The 11,051-nt window shown below is 40.9% G+C and overlaps 1 long non-coding RNA gene across 1 annotated transcript in view; it reads left to right on the top strand.

The window, feature by feature from the left end:
- The first annotated feature begins 5,773 nt into the window (after positions 1-5,773).
- Positions 5,774-11,051, top strand: part of LOC123516201 — a 330,662-nt gene continuing 325,384 nt past the window's right edge. The window contains exons 1-2 of the long non-coding RNA XR_006678120.1: positions 5,774-6,466; positions 6,642-6,700. This is a non-coding gene — a long non-coding RNA (uncharacterized LOC123516201). The remainder of the gene's footprint in view (positions 6,467-6,641; positions 6,701-11,051) is intronic.

Here is an 11,051-nt window from a genome sequence, read left to right as displayed (position 1 = left end):
TATATATATATATATATATATATATATATATATATATATATATATATATATATATATATATATATATATATTATGATATTTTCTTATGTACACATAGTGAAGCTTGAAAGAGACTTTGAATATACTTGAAATATTTGACTCACAATTAAAAAAAAATCGCCAATTTAATCGTGATTGACGACGGTTATTCATTGAGAGATGTAGCTTTCTTTCTGTAATAGTATTGGACTATCTGGTCTTGCTCCATTACTTAACTATCAAATACATAATTCTTCATAGAATGACATGATGGCATGGAAGTAAACTGACTGAGCCAGTGTGAAAAAAAATAATATAGCGTATAGTGGAGGAAAAGGAGAAAAAAAAAAAAGAAACACAAAAGGTAGAGTGATATGGTGTGATACAATTAACCAGGTTGTGAGAGACGAAGAAAAATGAACAGGGAGAGAGAGGTAAGGTTTTAGTATAATATAGTATAAAGTAATATGCAGAGGAGAAAGAGGAGGGAAAAAATAGGAGAATAACTTAGTGTGTAATGGTGTGTGGAGGAAGAAGAGGTGAAAAGGAGAAGAAAAGATTGTGATATAAGAGCAGAAGAGAACAAGGAAAGAGACAAAGTGATGTAATAGCGTAAGATGCGTGAGAAGGAAGAGAAATAAAATGAGAAGAAAAAGGTAAAAGAGAAGACAAAATGAGATGAAGAGAGAGGCAGGACGTCCTCTAGTGTGACGAATAACTTTCAGGTAGACGATACAGAGGAGGAAATATGAAAAGTAATTTGAAGAGAGAGAGAGAGAGAGAGAGAGAGAGAGAGAGAGAGAGAGAGAGAGAGAGAGAACCTTCTAGTCTGACATAACAACATAGCATATGGAAGAAAAGTGGAAGAAAATGAGAAGAGAAAAATACGAGGACATGTTCGAGTAAAGAGAGAGGTTAAGTGCTGCAGTGTAATAACGTGGCATGTGGAGGAAGAGCAGAAGGAGGGAGAGAAGTAGAAGGAGGAAGGGAGTAAAGAGGCGTGTCGGGTGTGACGTGATACCGAGGCGTGGTTGACAGATTGCCAGACGGGCCGGGACAGCCACGCGCCTAATCTTCGCGTGTCGGTTTACATTACAGGTTGGGGTTTGTGGTTGTGGCAGGCCCTCCCTCAGCCGCCGGGCAATGTCTTTATCCCGCGAGTGTAGGACAAGCAGCAACTCACCGCACGTATCTCGACCATCTCACGCCGATGAACCCACCACTACGTCTCCTACCCACCAGCTTGTCCTGAGCACGCCACGCCATTGCCTCCCGGCCCATACCATTGCCACCCTTTGTCCCTCCCTCAGATGCTCCTTAAGTCCCTTGGTAAATCTATATGTCCATCTGCCTATACTGCTGTCTCCCCGTACCCCTTGACGCCGTGCCCTGTTAACTTCAGAAATCAGGTCTTGCTCTACTGGTTCATGAATCACGTCGCTGCCTCGCTCGGCTAACAGTGAAGAGAGAAAAGGTGATGTTTGTAGCTAAGAGAGAGAGAGAGAGAGAGAGAGAGAGAGAGAGAGAGAGAGAGAGAGATTTAATAATATCATCATGTTATAAATATCTGCAAAGCATGTTAGTCTCAGTTACATGGCAGGACTCCCACATCTCATTCTCACTGTCATCGTCACGTCGTCACTAGAGGGAGAATGTGTTGCCTAACCGCCGGGACACGCTACACGCTGGCCCTCGCTGCTCCTGGTGCTGTCTGTCGTGTTCAGGACTACGCCGCCTCACACACGTATTTGGTACTCATTCGGAAAGTGCGTATCTCCGAAAAATCTTAAATGTCATGGAGGGAAATATTTATAGCAAGGATTACTTCTGAGAGTTCTCGAGGTACGTATAACTTCTTCCTGGATGAATCGAAGAAACATAAGTGAGTATATGAATTTGCAAAATTCACTGAATCAGTGCTGAAAGATGAGCATTCAGTGGGTCCTTCTGAATTCATATGTACGTATTAATGTCAATTAGGGTTCTTCTTTCCTGTACCCTCTTCCTCCGTTCCGTAAGCTGTAAGTAGTGAAGAAAAAATAAATTCTGAAAACAAGCTGGAGCTAAGAAGGAAAACAGAACCCTTATCACTTTACATCAGTACGTCCTGGTGTTTAGATTTAGAGAGGCATTACACTATTACGTCCTCGCCTATCCTCCTGATGTATCTCGCTGCTGCTTCACGTCACAAGGCAATGTTATTTACACTGTCCCGGAAAATGCAAAGTACAGGACTGGATTCTAGACGCAAAGTAAGGCCTCCTATTACATGCTATAAATTTCCTTAATCTTTAATAAGAAATTTCAACCAGCAAAGGATTTAGAAAGCAGAGAAAACAAGCCTATATCCTTGAAGGCACGGGACGCATGACTTTCCCAAAAATAATATGTCGCAAATTTTCTTTAGTCCTTGATAAGAAATTCAAACCAGCAGGAAACTTAGAAAGCATTGAGGACAAGAAAACAAACTAAGAAGGCGACAGTCATGCAAAGTTAGGAGTGCAGGAGAAAAATACAATGCGGAGAAAATAATAGTACAAACATAAGCAAAGACGGTTGAGAAGAGATTAAGTAGGAGTGGAAACTTGAAACTTCTTGTAAAGGCGGTCGTAAAGAAGACACGCATCGCACGGGTGACAGAACCTCCGGCGCCTCAGCCTCACCTGTGTCACCACGCTGCTTATGCTGATTGTGAGGCTGAAGGTGAAGCCAACGAGGAAGTTTTATATGGAAATGAAAGGAAAGTAAATATGTACTACAAGAACCACAGTGACCAATGATGGTAAAGCTTATCAAAACAACTGTACATTTAATCGTAGAAGTTCACACACACACACACACACACACACACACACACACACACACACACACACACACACACACACACACACACACACACACACACACCGCGTAGTGTAGTGGTTAGGGCCGGATTGTTAAACAAACCCCTTCCCTTCCTTCAAGAGGTCCGTATGAGAGATACTCTTGGCTCCATGGGGACCCATGGTAACGTTAAACCGTTCTTGCCTTCCCCCTTCCTGCGGTCCGCTCGCGGTAAGGTTGGTACGCTGGAAGGGGTTCCTGTGCGCTTGGCGCACCATTCACCATCATATTTTATATCAGGTAAGCCTATTTTTGTACTTTGTAGTTACTTTTAGTTTTATTAGGTAGCAAACCTATATTTGTCATAAAAAGACTGCCTTACCGGCCAGTTTCCCTGAACAAGAGCATGGCAAAATAGATGCCTGCACGTTACCTTACCAAGCAGATTTTAACTCAATTATATGATGAAACGAGTATATTTCTTTAGATTTTCGTTATTTGTTAGCAGTTTTATATCAAAGTAACCGACATGAGGAATATAAAGAACGGTCTGCATTACCTTTTTTTTTCATATCAGTGCCATAATACCTGTGTGGGGAATATCTTACCATGCCTATTTAGGCCACTTTAGTACCGAGATCGCCCCCTATTCTGAGTTTGTTGCCACTTGTAAGGAGTACAATGACAAATTTTAACGCTCGACTCACAATCGAGAAGGCCGGGCTCGAGTCCCGGTAAGCGGCGAGGCAAATGGGCAAGCCTCTTAATGTGTGGCCCCTGTTCACCTAGCAGTAAATAGGTACGGAATGTAACTCGAGGGGTTGTGGCCTCGTTTTCCCGGTGGGTGGAGTGTGTTGATGTGGTCTCAGTCCTATCCGAAGATCGGCGGTCTATGAGCTCTGAGCTCGCTCCGTAATGGGGAAGACTGGCTGGGTGACCAGCAGACGACCGAGGTGAATTACACACACACACACACACACACACACACACACACACACACACACACACACACACACACACACACACACACATACACACACACACACACATTCTGAACTAATATTATAGGAATGCTTTTAGGGAAGGATGATTATGTTACAGGTATTTTTCCTTGTTACAGTATGAGCATAATAAAAGACAGAAAATAGATATGAAGAGAATTACCATAAACTTCAATATTTTCAAACAGTGCGAGTAAAAGTATTCTACATCAAATTTAAAAACGCATGATTATTTTTCTGATTTTTTTTTCATCATTTTATTGTCTACCTTGCATAAAAAAAAAGGACAACGGGAATAAAAACCTGAATATTTTTCTTAGAATTAAGAGACAAATAGATAAGTAAACAAATAAAACACACACACAAAAAAAAAAAATATCCAACTACCTGCCTGCCTACTTCAATAAACAATACAAAGAAAAGTACCAATACTGCCTCCAGTCTTGTAATATGATTGGCGTAAAGAACTAGTCAAACGTTAACACATTCGTACATGACAACAAACATACGTACATACAAAAATACATACATACATACATACATACATACAAATCCGTGTCCTCGTGTACCTGGCCAGACCATAAAAGTGCACATCCCGGAACACATCATCCCTTATGTATCCTCAAGGAAGTCTTTATTGTATTATTACGCCCTCCTCTTCGCCCCGCCTCTGATCATCCTAAACGACCCTCCTACCCTTCACTGTCCTCAAACACTCCTCCATTTACCTGCGGCGCTGTGTTTCGGTGAGGTCTCGCAAGTGCTCGCACCCCCAAAAACCAGAAACGGACTTACTCTAGCTCCGAGAAGGTCCTGTCTACCTTCGAGAGGACGATTCTCACTCCTGGCTCTGTTGGACGATTGCACAGTACCTGGCTGGCCTGCTAACCTTCGTTACCTTTGGGTGATGTAGAGTGTACCTTTCCGCCCCTAGGATTTATAATATTTGTGTGGTCTTTTGATAGGATATTTTCTCTGTGGTTAGTGGTAGGATTACACATGTTTCTAGTAGTTTGCTTTTCATTTGGGTTTTGTGTTTATGTACTACTAGTGTATAAGTAAATTTGTAAGTTGTTTATAATATTTGTTTTTGAACCTGCTAACACGTGACAGTATTTAAATTCCCTGTTTGTGATCTTTTGTTACGATAGTTTCAGACTCGTCTCCAAGAATATGCGCCGCAAGACTATTGGCCGATGATGAGCTTGGCCATTGTCAGCGGCGTTCACTGTAATCGTAATTAGGCTGTGTGTGTGTGTGTGTGTGTGTGTGTGTGTGTGTGAGAGAGAGAGCGTGTTTTCATCATAGTCTGCTACACACACACACACACACACACACACACACAGAGAGGGAATGGTCTGCTTCAATCTTATAATGGCATGAGATGTGTTTGTGTTCTTATTAAGCGCAAAAGAGCCTACAAAATATTGATATGTCAATCTACAAAATATTGATATGTCAATATAACTGCGTCATATTTCCCACTAAGCGTAAAAGAGCCTACAAAATATTGATATGTCAATATAACTGCGTCATACTCGTATTTCCCACTACGCCTGACAAGCAGCTGAGGCTTGAGGTTATCTACATAGCATTGCCATCTAGCGCTGTCTGGCACAATTGACATCTCGCGTCATTCATCGTCTCTCAGGTTCATACTATTATGGTAACTCGAATTTGTGGAACACACGAAAGGCATATTTATCAGTAGTAGTCTTGCTTTCATTCGTTAAGTCCACCAGAGTCACGGAGCCGGTGACGCATTTTCTACTTTCCAGAATCGGAGCCTTTCGAATCAGTTTCGGGGCGTCTCAAGGCAGTGCGAGTAGGAAGCTCTTGGATACGAGTAAAAGTTCCCAGTTTGTCATTAGTTTTCATATTTATTCTTTTCCATTTGTGTTCAGTATGTTTTGTGAAGGACTCACAAAGTAGTGTATAGTTCAGTAACGCGATTCGAATAGCTTCTTAATTATTAGTATGCAAAGTCTCTGTTGTGCGATTTATTAACTTGTTGTAAAATCGATTACGATTACCAATAAGCCTGATAAGCTTCACTGATTTATCGCCTCTAAATTCGAAGCGACAGCCATCCCGTGTATCCTGGGAGGCGGCCAGTAACTGCGTGGTCGACTCAGTGGTGGGGTAGTGTGCAGTATTCAAGAGTATTCTTGCGCTTGCAGCGACTCGTCGTGTAGTGTGTCAGTATTTGGTGGTGTGTGACGAACTGGTACAAATTTGTGCGGAGTATTTCCTACATAAAGCGAGAAAATAGCGTTATTGGACCAAGTAGTAGCGGGATAGCGGGACGGACGGAAGCTATGACAATCACCACCACGGTCCGAACGTCCCACACCACGCTTGATGACGCCGCTCCCTCTCACTCTCCTCTGCGACCGTGCCGCTGCTCTTTGCTGCGTAGTTTCATTATAATGGCCAAATACCTTGTACTCCATGGCACTTAACTTTGATTTTTATGATTGTGTAATTCACTTTCAATCTACTTTCCTAGTCTTTATACTCCATCCCCAGTGCCTCGGTCATAACCACAACTAATTGACTTCACGAATGTGTCATGTGAACTATTTACTTTACTTAGACCTAACATAGACAAGAAAGTGATAAACGTAAGCAATATTATCTTAAGATACGTATTTTTTTCACGCTCTGATAAATCTTTATACGACAAAACTATGCACAATTTTTGTATCATGTTTTAACTATGTTTGTCTCATGACATGCCGCCTGTACATGCCGCCTGTACAACTTTTCACTAATGCCTGTCTCCCTCTACTTGTTCAGTATAGTGTGGCTACTAAGTGAAGGAGAGGGAAGTCCAGCCAGCTAAAGGAAGACATCTGGTGAGTGTGCCTACATATGAATATTTGTTGATAATTAGTTATCTTTTCCTATCTTTCTTTGCATAATTTTCTTCATTCAGGCTTCAGGAAAGCATTTGAATATTTACAAAACAAAAATGCAAAACACATAAAACTGTGTGGGGTAGGTTGATAGGCTTCAGCTGGCAGGATGACCGGCTGCTGGGTGTAATGGTTGATAACAAACTAAATATAACGTCATACTATAACTTGGACATCTTGATCTCTCGTATTTCATGGGTCGTATTCGAATTTTGGTTATTATTTAGTGATGCCAAGGTCTGTTTCAGCACTGTCCTCCACCACCCAAGGCTCACTTCTGCAGCAGCCCGTCCGCCTCAGCCAGCCAGATTATTTTTTGTTACATTGTTCGCAAATTATCTAAAATCCAATTTGCCATCATATTATGGAGTTTTATGTGCCTGGGTATATAATATCGTTCTAAGTACCTTTATCTCTACATTTAAATCTGCTACTATTCTTCCGTCAGTTGTATTCCTCGGTCTCCTCCTATCCATAAATGGCTCCTTGTTTCTCTCACTGTATTCACAAACGACTAAGTAATGAATGATAAGTCCATTATTCTTTGTTCCTCCTATGTGTTTATTCTCCGCCTCCTTTTTCGCTCCAGAAATAAGACAGCCGTTCTATTACTCGCTGGTGACTCCACAGAATGAGTGGAAGGAAGGTAGCAGTTCTAATCTACAGTTGAGATCGAATTATTAAGAGTGTAATTCGCTGTGCCTCAACATTAAATTCGTAATCAAGAATTAAACCTGAATCTTCCCCAAATAGAAGTTACTTGACATAATAAAATTGCGTGCAGATACAATGCAGACTTCTTTTGTTTTGTAAATTCGCAAACTGGAAGTCATTTAAGGGTAAGGATTAGCGTAGAAATAAAGAGCAGTAGCTGATTATGGGGATGAGTATTTATTATTCCTCCGAACCGTATCGTTATCCAGTGGAACAAGTTACCTATAAAAGCTATTGGTACAAAAAAGAGGAAAAAAACTGGATCTTAAGTTTTTCCTGTTATTTGCTTATTTTTCTTATCGTATACCTATTTGATTTTTTTTCTCGTATTTCGAGGCTGCAATAATCATTGAAATGGTCACTTATAGACTGTTTACATCCACTCAATGCATAACATATTTCATTTCCAGCAGTTCTTTTTACAGTTTCAGGACCTTTCATTCCTAGTAAATGTAGCTGTCACGTGTAGACCTGGTGGCATCTTGTAGCTTTCCTTATTTTCATGTACGTATTATCAAGTAATTAAAACACGAAGTTTGTTCAACGCGGAAACTCTTAATTCATTGTCTTTGTAAATTTCGGCAACAAGGCTTGGGCTTACTAGTTCTCTCGGTCCGGAGTGAGGTGGGCGAGCAGGGGCCATTTGCATTTTCTGTCCTCTCATGGCAGTGGGAAAAACCTGTAGGCGCGGTTAGTTTATTCACGCAGGTCACAGTATTATACAACAGCGTCCTAGCTGGTAATTTCTTCTTTTCCTATTTCTCCATTTATTTTCTTCTTCATCCATACCGTGTACAAGTCTTTTTCCTTTAACGAAAGTATTCTTGTAACCTACCAGATAATACAAAGAGGAGAGAAAAAACGCGATTTTTTTTTGATCAGGTGAAATGTATAGTTATTTCAAATCTTTTCCTGTATTACTGATGCTTATACACACACACAAACCTCATAGTATGTACGTAGAATCTCAATTTTCATTCCAAGCTTTTTCATGTTAGTTGTATATGCTTTCAAATTTAATGTAAGACGTGTAACTTATTCATGTTATGACCGAGACATTTTCCCTGTTTCTCGTTGTGCTGGTAAGAAATAGCCTTGTATATTCACATGATTAGGCGTCCAGGGGCCCCTTGCTCCGGTGCGACGGGGCTTCGTACTCCAGATTTCAGTGTCACGATTGTTGTGTCTGAGTGGAGCACGCTTGGGCCTCACCGCTGTTCTGATCCAGTTTCCCGGGCATCTGAACCTCCGCGGCGTGACTTGCTCCCCACGTATTTTGCATCAAGGGAACTCTTCTCTTTTAAATGCCAAATTTCCTGAACCTTAAATGCGGTGGCCACATTCCTTATCTTTTTTGCCGACTTGTCCTTATCACCACCGGGCCTTCACGTGGGTGCTTCCTGCTGACTGCTGATGGCGCAGCGGGACGATAGCACCAACGGACGGCTATTTACCAAGAAAAATACTCTCGTGGTTTTGCTGAAGGGTAGAATTTTGCTCCATTTTTTTCGTTGACGTGCTAAACGTACTTCCTTGTAACATGCATGCATACAACCCTCGACATGCTCACATAGGCTTCGGCTGTTTGAAGAGAGAAATTTACTCCCTGGCTACACTAGTAAAGTATACTTTCACGACCGTATATCCACATTCTTTGATAATCCTACGTGCGAGAACATAGCAGTAACAGTACAGACCCACTAACATGCATTCATTAGTTCGTTGCATATAATATTTAACATTCAAGATCATAAGGAAGAGCCATATATATTATTTTTAAGAACTTTTTAGTATATCTATATAATAGTTTTTTACTCCCATTCGTACAAATACACCGTGAAACTATCGAAATATGAATTATAAATAAAATGTGAAAGGAAATGTAATGGACATGTGTTGGAATGCTAAGGGGAAAACGAAGGATGAAAAGGAGGTTGAGGAACTTTTACAGAAAATCATAAAAACCGAAAGGATGAGAAAAATAATGAAACTGATGGAGGAATATATATATAAAAAAGATAACAATAACGCGTACGCTTGAGGCAAGAAAGATAGAAGAAGCAGAAGAAAAATAAATTGACGGAACATAATTAAAGTCACAATAATGAGAAAGACTGGCCACCCGAAGGAAATGACAAAATAGAGAGAGAGAGAGAGAGAGAGAGAGAGAGAGAGAGAGAGAGAGAGAGAGAGAGAAAAAGAATATGTATGTGGTAAAGCATAAATGAAACTGAAATAAAAACCAAACGACGAAATTGCACATAAAGAAAAAATGTTGATAGAAGTGTGTGTGTGTGTGTGTGTGTGTGTGTGTGTGTGTGTGTGAGAGAGAGAGAGAGAGAGAGAGAGAGAGAGAGGTGGATGGGGTTATGGGGGGGGGACAGTCGAGTGTGGAGGCAGGCGTGGTGAGCGAGACAGGGAGGACTGGGATTTGAGTCAGCAGGGAAGTGAGTGGCTGAGCACGAGGACCTCACGAATCTCGCCAACATTTGTGTAATTTTAGTATTATCTTTAGCGCATCGTGAAAGGGTGCGGTCTCTCTCTCTCTCTCTCTCTCTCTCTCTCTCTCTCTCTCTCTCTCTCTCTCTCTCTCTCTCTCTCTCTCTCTCTCTCTCTCTCTACACACACACACACACACACACACACACACACACACACACACACACACACACACACACACACACACACACACACACACAGTCAAGCAATAGTTATGCATACAAACCTTGGCACGAATATCACCTTACCTTTTGTCATCAGGTTCCAGCCCACCCTCTGTTGACCGCCACCTGTGCATTACAATACAATACGCAGACCCCTCTCGTCATAACTGCATTTTTTTCATGTATCTCTTCCAACTTTTATGGAAGGTAAGATTTCTACACTCATGCACCTATACTTTCTTCTGGTGCCTGTGGTGAATGTGGATACCAGCTGTGTTTCATTTAATAATCACCAGTGCTTTCTCTATCAAATTCTATCCCTCGGTAGTAACAAATAGTAACAGATATTCAGTATTTTCCATATGATTTTGCTAGGGACTATTCTAAAACGTTTCTCTTGTTTAGGTTATTACGGTTGGCGATCCAGATTTCAAGGGTGTTTTTAATGTTCTAATGATTTTCTAAAAAGCCTTCTGTGTCATTAGGAGAAAAAATTCTTAAGAACTCAACTAATGATCGTTGTGGAATTTGAAAGTGGTTTTGGTGAACGAATAAGTAAAGATTTTAAAACAAAAGACTAGGATGCTTCTCAACAGTGGTGATCAGAAGTCAAGTAACCTGTCACACTGATTAACGATCTTCTCAGTCATTCGTCCTCTGAACTGCCAAAAACCCATTACCTGTCAGGTATTGTAAGAGATTCCCAGGAGATCAGAGGCGTTGCTATTGATAAGAGGAAAAAAAAGAGGAATTGAATACAGTATGTTACAAAGTTGACCACGACTTTACCATGAAACCCCTCCCCCCTTTTTTGCTTTTCATAGTATGTTTGTTTAACATTTACCTTTTCTATTGTTAATCTGAAGGTAAAGTTTTGTCCTACCTTCCCCAGATGTTTAATGGTCTTTTATGCC

The sequence above is a fragment of the Portunus trituberculatus genome, chromosome 40 (assembly GCF_017591435.1).
Source record: "Portunus trituberculatus isolate SZX2019 chromosome 40, ASM1759143v1, whole genome shotgun sequence".
Lineage (NCBI taxonomy): Eukaryota > Metazoa > Arthropoda > Malacostraca > Decapoda > Portunidae > Portunus > Portunus trituberculatus.
This window is presented reverse-complemented; position numbering and strand designations above follow the sequence as displayed.